Consider the following 12,222-nt stretch of genomic DNA (forward strand, 5'->3'; position numbering starts at 1 on the left):
GTGGATGGGAGATCCCCTGAGGTGATGAGGTAATTGGTGGTCTGGGAGATGATGGTTTGGTGGTGGGAGGTGGGGTCATGGTCAAGGGGGCAGTAGGAGGAGGTGTCCGCGAGCTGGCGTTTAACCTCAGCAGTGTAAAGATCGGTGCGGCAAACTACCACCATGCCTCCCTTGTCTGCCGGTTTGATAGTGAGGTTGGAGGGAGTGGAGGGCTGCACGTTGCGAGGGTGAGAGTTTGGAGTGGGTAAGAGGGGTGGACAGGTTGAGGCGGTTAATGTCGCGGCAGCAGTTGAAATTTTCTGCAACGACATATTGAGAAACCAAATGGAGAACAAGCCATTTTCGACTGGGTATTGTGCAATTAGAGAGGAATGATTGGCAGTCTTGCTGTATGAAGCCCATTTGGAGAAGAGTGACCAGAAAGATGATAGAATTCCTCCACTAAGATGGAGAGTGATGTAATTGATTCTTGTATGGAGGAGCCGGTGTTAGACTAGGGTGGACAAAGCTAAAAATCACACAACAGCAGGTTATAGTCCACCAGGTTTATTTGGAGGCACTAGCTTTCAGAGCGTTGCCCATTCATCAGGTAGTTGTGGAACAGGACCATAAGACACCGAATTTATAGCAAAAGATTACAGTGTCATGTAACTGAAATTATATATTGAACAACCCTAGATTGTTGTTAGGTCTTTCATTTTTTAGAATGTGTTGCAGGTTTCGGTTCATTAATATGTAAATCCCCAAACTACTTTTAAGTTACATTCTTGAGATAACAAGGTTTTTAAAAAAGGTGAAATCTCAGCTTAGACAATGGTGTGAGGTTAGAGGCTGTCTGTATCCCAATCTTGAGTCAGATTGGTTTTATTTCCAAAGTGGAATTTATAAAATATTACAGACTGGCTGCAGATTGTGTGCTTTTTGAGCAAAATAGAATGTATCTGAAAAGAGAATTCTGCAAATGCAAATTCACCCCATAGACTTATATGTGTGTGTGCATGAGAGAGAGGGAGAGAGAGTCGATGTATGTGAGTGTGCATGTGAGTGTGAGTGAATGTACAAGTGTGTGTCTGCATGTGTGCATGTGAGTGTGGGGGGGATGTGTGTGTGGGTGTGAGTGTGAGAGATTGTTTAGTGCAATGGGGGATGGTCACCTGCAGATCCAAGGCCAAATGTCTGGACCACTGAAGTGTTCCCTGACTGGGATGGAACATCCCTGTCTGGTGATTGTTGCGCAGTGTCCATTCATCCATTATCATAGCATCTGCTTGATCTTGCCAAGATACCATGCCTCAGGGCATCCTTGCCTGCAGCATGTGAGATAGACAACGTTGACTGAGTCACATGAGTACCTGCCGTGTACATGGTTGGTGGTGTCCCCACGTGTAATGGTGGTATCCATGTCAATGCTCTGACAGGTCTTGTTGTGTTTGCCATGACAGGGTTGTATGATGTTGTGGTTAGTGTTGTCCTGAAGGCTGGGCAGTTTGCTGCAAACAATGGCCTGTTTAAGATTTGGTGGTTGTTTAAAGGCAAGAAGTGGAGGCGTAGGGAAGGTTTTGGCAAGGTGCTCATCCTCATCGATAATGTGTTGCAGGCTGCGAAGAACATGACATAGTTTTTCTGCTCCTGGGAAGTAGTGGACAATGAAGGGTACCCTATCGGTTGCAGCCTGTGTCTGTCTCCTGAGGAGGTCATTACGGTTTCTTGCTGTGGCACTTCGGAACTGGCGATCGATGAGTTGAGCATTGTATCCTGTTCTTATGAGTGCATCCTTCAGCACCTTTAGGTGTCTGTCATGTTCCTCCTCACCTGAACAGATCTTGTGTATGCGTAGGGCTTGTCCGGAGGGGATGGCTGTTTTAAGGTGTTTCGGGTGGAAGTTGGAGAAGTGTAGCATTGTGACGTTAACTGTGGGTTTGCGGTAGAGTGAGGTACTGAGGTGCCCATCCTTGACGGAGATGCGAGTGACAAGAATGAGATAGGTACTAAAAAGTAGTCCATGGTAGGTCTGATGGTAGGATGAAACTTGTTAATATCTCACTCTACCGCAAACCCACGGATAACCTCACAAAGCTTAACTTCTCCAGCTTCCACCCGAAATATATCACAACAGCCATCCCCTATGGACAAGCCCTACGCATAAACAGAATCTGTTCAGATGAGAAGGAACATGATGGACACCTGAAGGTGCTCAGGGATGCTCTCATAAGGACAGGGTACGATGCTCAACTCATTGATTGCCAGTACCGATGTGTCATATCGAGAAACCGTAATGACCTCCTCAGGAGACAGACACAGGCTGCAACTGATAGGGTACCCTTCATTGTCCACTACTTCCCAGGAGCAGAGAAACTACGCCATGTTCTTTGTCACCTGCAGCACATTATCGATGAGGATGAGCACCTCACCAAGTTCTTCCCTACACCTCTATTTCTCGCCTTTAAACAACCGCCTAACCTTAAACAGATCATCATTCTCAGCAAACTGCCCAGCCTTCAGGACAACATTGACCACAACACTGTACAACCCTGTCATGGCAACCACTGCAGGACGTGTCAGAGTGAACCACCATTACATGTGGGACACCTCCCATCATGTACGCGGCAGGTACTCATGTGACTCGGCCAATGTTGTCTGTCTCATAAGCTGCAGGCAAGGATGCCTTGAGGCATGGTACATTGGTGAGACCAGACAGACGCTCCGACAATGGATGAATGGACACTGCGCAACAATCGCCAGACAGGGATGTTCCCTCCCAGTAACACTTCAGTGGTCAGGGACATTTGGCTTCGGTGGACTTCGGGATATGCAACAACGTGGCCGAGCAGAGGCTGATAGCCAAGTTCGGTACCCATGGGGATGGCCTCAAACAGGACCTTGGGTTCATGTTACACTACAGGTGACCCCTCTATGCTATACACTCTCTCTCTCTCTCGCTCTCTCTCTCACACACACACGCACACACGCACACACACACACACACACTCTCTTACATATACACACTCCCACTTATATATACACACATACCTCCCACACTCACACCCACGCACACACCCTCTCACAGGTTAAGATTCCATAACACTCACACACACATTTTACCAAGCATGCAGACACGCAAACACACTTGCTCTCACACACACTCGCACAGAGATGCACACACACACATGCAGACTCTCTCTCTCTCTCATGCACACACACACATGCAAGTCTATGGAGTGAATTTGTATTTGTGGAATTATATTGGCAGATACATTGCATTTTGCTCAAAAAGTGCACAATCTGCAGGCAGTCAATCCACGTAATATTTTATAAATTCCACTAGGGAAGTAGAACCAGTTTGAGTCAAGATTGGGATACAGACAAACTCTAACCTCACACCTTTAATGCTTTGCCTGGAGCGGAGGTGTCACTTTTTTTAAAAACCTTTGTTATCTCAAGAATGTGACTTAAATGTAGTTCTGGGATTTACATATTAATGAACCAAAACCTGCAACCCATTCTAAAAGATGAAAGACTTAACAGCAGTCTAGTTTTGTTCAATGTATTGCATCAGTTGCATGACACTGTAATCTTTTGCTAGAAATTCTGTGTCTTATGGAACTGCTCCACAACCACCCGCTGAAGGAGCAGCGCTGTGAAAGTTAGTGTTTCCAAACAAACCTGGATGACTATATCCTGGTGTTCTGAAATTGATTCTCAGATTAGTGTCCTGAATCTAGATAGAAGAAACTATGATTGTATGAAGTACAATTTGGAAACGTCATTCAACAGGATGACAGTAGATAAGGAATCACAAACATGTCAACGTGCATGGAGGAACCACAATTGTTCATTTCTGGCCCATAAATATAACAGGAAAGGTGGCCTAACCATGACTAACAAGAAAGATTAGGGATAGCATTGCATCCAAGGAAGGGGTGGACAAATTTGTCAAAAAAGGTACAGACCTGAGGATTGGGAGCAGTTTAGAGTTTAGTAAAAGAGGACAAAATGATTGATTTAAGACGGGAAAATACAGTATCAGAGTAGGCTTGTGGGGAATATGCAAATTGACTGACTGTTAAAGCTTCCATAAGTATATGAAGAGAAAAAGATTAAGTGAAGGCAGTTGTAGGCAAAGCAATAAAATTTGGACTATCTTCACAAAGGAGGGCACAAATAGCACCCTGTTGAGTAACACATGATTTAGTGAGCAGGAAGAAGTGAAGGAAATCAGTATTAGCAGCGGAATTGTGTTGGGGAGATTGATAGGACTGCATGCAGATAAATCACCAGAATCCCAGAGTACTCAGGTTACAACAGGATCTTGACCAGGATCTTGGGCTGAGAAGTGGCAGGTGGAGTTTAATTCAGATAAATGTGAGGTGCTGCATTTTGGGAAAGCAAATCTTAGCTGGACTTATACACTTAATAATAAGGTCCTAGGGAGTGTTGCTGAACAAAGAGACATTGGAGTGCAGGTTCATAGCACCTTGAAAGTGGAGTCGAAGGCAGATAGGATAGTGAAGAAGGCTTTTGGTATGCTTTCCTTTATTGGTCAGAGTATTGAGAACAGGAGTTGGGAGGTCATGTTGCGGCTGTACAGGTCATTGGTTAGGCTACTGATGGAATATTGCGTGCAATTCTGGTCTCCTTCCTACCGGAAAGATGTTGTGAAACTTGAAAGGGTTCAGAAAAAGGATGTTGCCTGGGTTGGAGGATTTGAGCTATAGCAAGAAGCTGAACAGGCTAGGGCTGTTTTCCCTGGAGCGTCGGAGACTGAGGGATGATCTTATAGAGATTTACAAAATTATGAGGGGCATGGATAGGATAAATAGACAAAGTCTTTTCCCTGGGTTGGGGAGTCCAGAACTAGAAGGCATAGGTTTAGGGTGAGAGGGGAAAGATATGAAAGAGACCCAAGGGGCAACCCTTTCACACACAGGGTGGTATGTGTATGGAATGGTGGAGGCTGGTACAATTGCAACATTTAAAAGGCATTTGGATGGGTATATGAATAGGAAGGGTTTGCGGGATATGGGCCGGGTGCTGGCAGGTGTGACTGGATTGGGTTGGGATATCTGGTCGGTGTGGACGGGTTGGACTGAAGGGTCTGTTTCCATGCTGTACATCTCTATGACTCTATGACATAAGGAAGTAGATCTACAAATAACGGATGCATTGGTGGTTACCTTTCAAGATCCTATAGACCCTGGAACAGCTCAAATGGATTAAAGGGTAGCAAATGTAACCCAACTATTTTTTTAAAACGATAGAAAACAAACAGGGAATTATAGATTGGTTAACCCTAATGGTAGTAGGGAAAATGTTAGGGTCTACTTTAAAAGGGTTAAGAACAGAGCACTTGGGAAACAATGATAGGATCAGATAGGGCCAACATCGATTTGCATAGGGAAAATCATGTTTGACAAATTTACTGGAATTTTTCAAGGATGTGATTTATAGAATTGATAAGGGGGAGCCAGTGGATGTGATTTATTTGGACTTTCAGAAGACTTTCGATAAAATCCATGAGAGATTAGCTTGGAAGGTTAAAGCCGATGAGAAATGGTGATAGTGTACTAACATGGATACAGAATGAGTTGGCAGACCAATAGAAATAAAAGCATCTTTTTCTGAGTGGTAGCCAGTGACTAGTACGGTACCACAGGGATCAGTGTTTGGACCCCATCTATTCACAGTGTATATTAAGGATTTAGATAACGGAACTAAATGGAGTATCTCCAAGTTTTGAGATGACACAAAGTTGGGTGGAAGGGTAAGCTGTGAGCAGGATGCAGAGATGTTGCACTGTGATTTGGAAAAGTTGAGTGGTCAAATGCATAGCAGGTGAAGTATAAAGTGGATGAATGTGAGGTTATCCATTTTGGTAGCAAACGCTGGAAGGCAGATTATTATCTGAATGATAAATTTGGAAAAGGGGAGGTGCAGCGACACTTGGATGTTGTCATACAACATCCACTGAAAATAAGCATGCAGGTGAGGAAGGCAAGTGGTAAGTGGTAGTTAGCCTTCATAGCAAGAGGATTGGTATACAGAGGATGACTATTGGGAAGGACACAGGCAGGGAGTATTTTGTTCAGTTAATAAAATGCCGGATAACCGAATGCCGGATAACATAGTTAGCCAACCATTGGGACCTTGCCATCTTGTTCAGATAATCGGAAATTCTGTTAATCGAATGCCAGATAATCAAGGTTCCTCTGTACATGAGCAGGGATGTCTTGCTGCAACCATGCAGGACCTTGGTGAGATCACAGCTGAAGTTCTATGTGCAGTTTTGGTCATTTTGTCTGAGGAAGGACGTTCTGGCTGTGGAGGGAGTGCAATGAAGGTTTGCCAGACTGATTTCTGGGATGGCAGAACTGATGTGTATGAAGCGAGGTTAGATCAATGAGGACTGTATTGACTGGAGATTAGAAGAATGAAGAGGGACTTCATAGGAACCTATGAAACTCTAGTAGCACTAGACATTCCTAATGACGGGTGAGTCTAGATCCAGGGGAAACAGGATACCGGGTAAGCCATTTTGGACAGAGATGAGGAGAAATTTCTTCACCTTGAGTGTGTGAGCCTTTGGAATTCACTTCCACGGAAAGTAGCTGAGGCCAAAATATTCAGTTTTCAAGAGGGAGTTAGATACGTTCTTTGGGTTAAATAGATCAAAGAATATGGAGAGAAAGCAGGAACAAGATATTGAGTTGGATGAACAGCCCTGATTTCATTCAATGGCAGAGCAGGCGCAAAGAACTGAATGACATACAGCTACGTCCCTATGTTTAAATAAAGTTAGAAATCACATGATACCAGGTTATAGTCCAACAGTTTTATTCAAAATCACAAGCTTTCAGAGTGCTGTACATCCTTCCTCAGGTGAAGTCACCTTCTGAAAGCTTGTGATTTCAAATAAACCTGTTGGACTATAATCTGCTGTCTTTTGACTTCTGACTTTGTCCACTCCAGTCCAACACCAGCGCCTGCACATCACGCCTATGTTTAAACAAGACCTGAAAGTGGATTTGCAAGGGGATGAAACTAGCAGAAGCACTCGTTCGTTCACGTTGGTTGTAATTTGAATTTCACTTCCTTGACTTTAGGTCAGAAGTGTAAAAAACTGATTTAAATAAGAAGTTGGCTTGGAATGTTTGAGGAGTGTTCTTTTAAGGCTTGATTTTCATCTCCTCAGTGATACAAGTACAATTTCAGGTTTTTGAACATGTGTACAAATGTTGGAAAGGCAGGCATTCTGTTTAAAGAGCAAAATCTCTCTGACATGCTCAGACACCAGCTGTCAAATGTTCTGTCTTCTTCCACTTAAACAAGTTTTCAAATTCTCCAATGTTACCTAAATGACAAGAAAGATGCTTTTTTTATTGGTCTCTGAAGTTAAGCAAATCTCTGTTCAGATGTCAAGCTGAGTTCCAACTAGACTGCTTTGGGAACGAGCTGTTTTCCTGCACTATTCATATGAAGTGCAAATATCTCAGTAATCTGCCAGTAGGATACTGAATCTTATTGTTTTGACAGGAGGATTGTGAATGTGTTTGCTCAGAATAGAAAATGTGCTGACTGATTAATCATTAAATAAACAATATAGTACTTTGGATAGTTCCAAATGAACATTCAGTGCATTTATGATAATTTTAAGTCTTTTAGTTTAGGTCATAGAGTCAGAAGTTTACAGCATGGAAACTGGCCCTTCGGCCCAACTAGTCCATGGCACCCAGTTTAAGTGAAGAAGTTATAGATACTTACAAGAAACAAAGAGCAAAGAAACTTAAAGCATCGGAACAGGGCCTCTGGCCCTCCAAGGCTGCAACAATCCACATCCTCTATCTAAACCTGTCATCTATTTTCTAAAGATCTGTATCCCTCTGCTCCCTGCTCATTCATGTATCTGTCTAAATACATCTTAAATGACGCTACCGTGCCTACCTCTACCACCTCTGCTGGCAATGTGTTCCATGCACCCACCACCTTCTGCATAAAGAACTTTCCACGTGTTTCTCCCTTAAACATTTCCCCTCTCACCTTAAACTCATGACCCCTAGTAATTGGGTCCCCCGCTCTGGGAAAAAGCTTCTTGCTATCCATCCTGTCTATTCCTCTCATGATTTTGTAGACCTCAATTAGGTCCCCCTTCAACCTCCCTTTCTTTGAAAATAATCCTAATCTAGTCAACCTCCCCTCATAGCTAGCACCCTCCATACCAAGCAACATCCTGGTGAACCTCCTTTGCACTGTCTCCAAAGCATCCACGTCCTTTTGGTAATGTGACGACCAGAACTGTACGCAGTATTCAAAATGTGGCCAAACTAAAGTCCAATACAACTGTAATACGACCTGCGTGCTCTTGTACTCAGTACCCCGTCTGATGAAGGAAAGCAATGAGTATGCCTTCTTGACCACTCTATCGACCTGCATTGCCACCTTCAGGGTACAATGGACCTGAACACCCAGATCTCTCTGCATATCAACTTTCCCCAGAGCTTTTCCATTTAACGTATAGTCCATTCTTGAATTGAATCTTCCAAAATGCATCATCTCACGTTTGCCCGGATTGAACTACATCTGCCATTTCTCCGCCCGACTCTCCAATCTATCTATATTCTGCTGTCCCCTTCACTATCTGACGTTTTCTGACAGTTCCCTTCACTATCTGCTACTCCACCAATCATAGTGTTATCTGCAAACTTGCTAATCAGACCATCTGTACTTTCCTCCAGATCATTTATGTATATCATAATGGTCAGGTGAAATTTGAGACTAGCAAAGAGGAAAAAGGAAGCATACATAAGGTCTAAATGACTGAAAACACATGAAGCTTTGGAAGGATATCAGTAACGTAGGACTGAACAACAGTGGCCCTAACATGGATTCCTGTGGAACATGACTGTTCCACTACTACTCTCCGCCTCCTGCTGCCCAGTCAGTTCTCTCTCCATCTAGCTTGTACACCCTGCACCCCATGCAACTTCACTTTCTCCCTCAGCCTACCATGGAGAACCTTATCGAACACCTTACTGAAGTCCATGTATATGACATCCACAGCCCTTCCCTCGTCAATCAACTTTGTTACTTTCTCAAAGAATTCTATTAAGTTAGTAAGACATGACCTTTCCTGCACAAAACATGCTGCCTATCACTGATAGGCCCATTTCTTTCCAAATGTAAATATATCCTATCCCTCAGTATCTTCTCCAGCAGCTTCCCTACCACTGACATCAGATTCACCAGTCCAAAATCACCTGGATTATCCTTGCTACGCTTCTTCAACAAGGGGACAACATTAGCAATTACCAGTCCTCTGGGACCTCACCCATGTTCAAAGATGCTGCAAAGATATCTGTTAAGATCCCAGGTATTTCCTCTCCCGCTTCCTTCAGTAACCTGGGATAGGTCCCATCTTAATGCCTTTTGGAGTACCCAACACTTCCTCCCTCCTTATGCCGACTTGACCTAGAGTAATCAAACATCCGTCTCTAACCTCAGTATCCGTCATGTCCCTCTCCTCAGTGAATACCAAATCAAAGTACTCATTAAGAATCTCAACCATTTTCTCTGACTCCACGCATAACCTTCCTCCTTTGTTCTTGAGTGGGCAAACCCTTTCTCTAGTTACCCTCTTGCTCCTTATACACGAATAAAAGGTTTTGGGATTTTCCTTAACCCTGTTTGCTAAAGATATTCCAAGACCCCTTTTAGCCCTCTTAATTCTTTGTTTCAGGTTGGTCCTACTTTTCTGATATTCTTCCAAAGCTTCACCTGATTTCAGTCACCTTTTTCCTCTTGGCTTGTCTCTCAATTTTACTTGTCATCCATGGTTCCCTAACCTTGCCATTTCTATTGCTCATTTTCACAGGGACATGCCTGGGCTGAGAAATACTGTAGAAGAAGCTTGGTAGTCGTAAACAGTTTGCTTAATATGTGCTAATAGCTGAGGATGTAAATGTTGTTGCAAGGGTGCCAGTCAAAGCTTTGTCCCGGATGGTGTTGAATGGCCTTGGATGTTGCTGGAATTGCACTCATCCGTGCAAGACAAAAGCAGATGCTGGAAACCAGAGTTTAGATCAGAGTGGTGCTGGAAAAGCACAGCAGGTCAGGCAGCATCCGAAGAGCAGGAAAATCGATGTCGATTTTCCTGCTCTTCGGATGCTGCCTGACCTGCTGTGCTTTTCCAGCACCACTCTGATCTAAACTCATCCGTGCAAGTAGAGAGCATTCCATGATCTTGACTTAGAAACTAATTCTACTAAAGCTGCATCCATCATGTAATGATTTAGTTATCAATGATATACTCAGACAACAGGTTCAGTGGAATATTGAGAAGTGAGTAATTTACTGTCTGATTCCTCAGTTAGATGATGTAATTTAATCCTGTTAGTACAATCTGGAAGATTTGGAATGCGAGGGTGGTAGAGTTATTCTGCCTAGAGAAAACATTTTTTTGGGATGCGCATTTAAATTGCAAATGAAACAAACACAGTTTCAAAGCTTTTCTGGATAATGACTATGTGCAACATTTGGAATATCTGATTGTTGCTCGTTCCAAATAAATCATCTTAATAAGCGAGAGTTGACTAATTTAAGGATGGACTGCAGCATGTCACTGCCAGGCATAAAAAGAAGCAGGGTTGCAAACACCTTTTTAAAAAAAATGTAAGTAGTTTGAGTTTTAATGGCATTTCTGTTATTCTAAATATGAGATGAAATTGGCCATTTATTCCTCCTTATTCTATTTGAATAGTGGTTTATTAATTGATCATGTAAGACACTTATTCTGATTGCAACATTCATCCATTTTTAGAATAGAATCTAATCATTTGGTCCATCGTGACTGCGTAGGCTTTTTGATCTCATCAATCGCTCTACCCCAGCACGTTCCCACGACCCATACTATTACAGAAGCCGAATAGTATCAGCAGGAATAGCCATCACACAGTGCTTCTGAATATAAAAAGTCTCTTCACATTGAGTTGTTTTGTGTAACACTATTACTATGCTCAGTGAGATAGATTTCAAACAGATCCAGCGATTCAAGACTGGGCCGCCATGAGGCATCAGCAGCAATAGAATTGTACTTCTGACAGTCTGCAGTCTCATGACCCATGTATCCCACATTTTACCAATACCATAAAACTGGGGATCTGCCCTGGGTTCAGTGGAGAGTGTAGGAGGCCATTGCCAGGAGCAGCGGCAGGCACACCTAAACATGAGGTGTCAACCTGGCGAAGCTACAAAAGGGGGACTACCTGCCAAACAATATCCACAGCAGTGATAGACAGGGGTAAGTGATTCCAGATCTAAGCTCCGCAATCTTGCCACATGCTGTCCTGAATGGTGGTGGCCAGTTAAGCAACTCAGTGGAGGATGAGGCTGCATAAATATCCCGATCTTCAATAATAAGGAAGCCTGTCACATCTGTGCAAAAGGTAAGGCTGAAGCATTTGCAACAATCTTCAGCCAGAGTGCCAGCCTTCTCCAGCGAGCCCCAGCATCACAGGTACCTGTCTTCAGCCAATTCAGTTCACTCCAGGTGATATCAAGAAATGGTTGGAACCACTGGATGCTGCAATTCTGTGGGCCCTGTCAATAGTCCGATAATGGTACTGAAGACTTGGGCTCCAGAGCTTACCGCTGTCCTAGCCAAGCTGTTCCAGTACAGCTACAACACTGGCAGCTAACCAATAATGTGGAAAATGGCCCAACTTTGTCCTGTTATATGAAAGGCAAGACAAATGCATTCCATCCAGTTACCACCCCATCAGTCCACTCTCGATCATTAGTAAAGTGATGGAAGGTGTCATCAACAGTGCCACCAACCAGTACCTGCTCAGCATTAACCTGCTCACTGACATCCATTCTGGGTTTCACTGGGACCATCCAACTCCTGACCTCAGTATAGCCTTGATCTAAGCGTGGACAAAAGAGCTGAACTCCGTTGGTGAGGTAAAAGTAACTGGCCTCAACATCAAGATTGCATTTGACTGAATGTGGCATCAAGGAGCCCGAACAAAACTAATCAGTGGAGGGTCAGGAAGGTGGGAGGAAATGTTCTGCAAGTTGGCAAAAAAAAGATTGTGGTTGTTGATCACTCATTTCTGCTCCAGGGCTTCACTGCAGGAGTCTCTCAGCGTAGTGGTCTCCACTGAACTGTCTCCAGCTGCTTCATCAATGCCCTTCCCTCAATTAAAAAGCCACAAGTGGGGATTCTTGGCA

At 43.6% G+C, this 12,222-nt stretch overlaps 1 protein-coding gene across 5 annotated transcripts in view; it reads left to right on the plus strand.

The window, feature by feature from the left end:
- nalcn (sodium leak channel, non-selective) overlaps positions 1-12,222 on the plus strand; it is a 284,414-nt gene that overhangs the window by 89,259 nt on the left and 182,933 nt on the right. The window lies entirely within an intron of this gene.

This window comes from Chiloscyllium plagiosum, chromosome 6, assembly GCF_004010195.1.
Source record: "Chiloscyllium plagiosum isolate BGI_BamShark_2017 chromosome 6, ASM401019v2, whole genome shotgun sequence".
Classification (NCBI taxonomy): Eukaryota; Metazoa; Chordata; class Chondrichthyes; order Orectolobiformes; family Hemiscylliidae; genus Chiloscyllium; species Chiloscyllium plagiosum.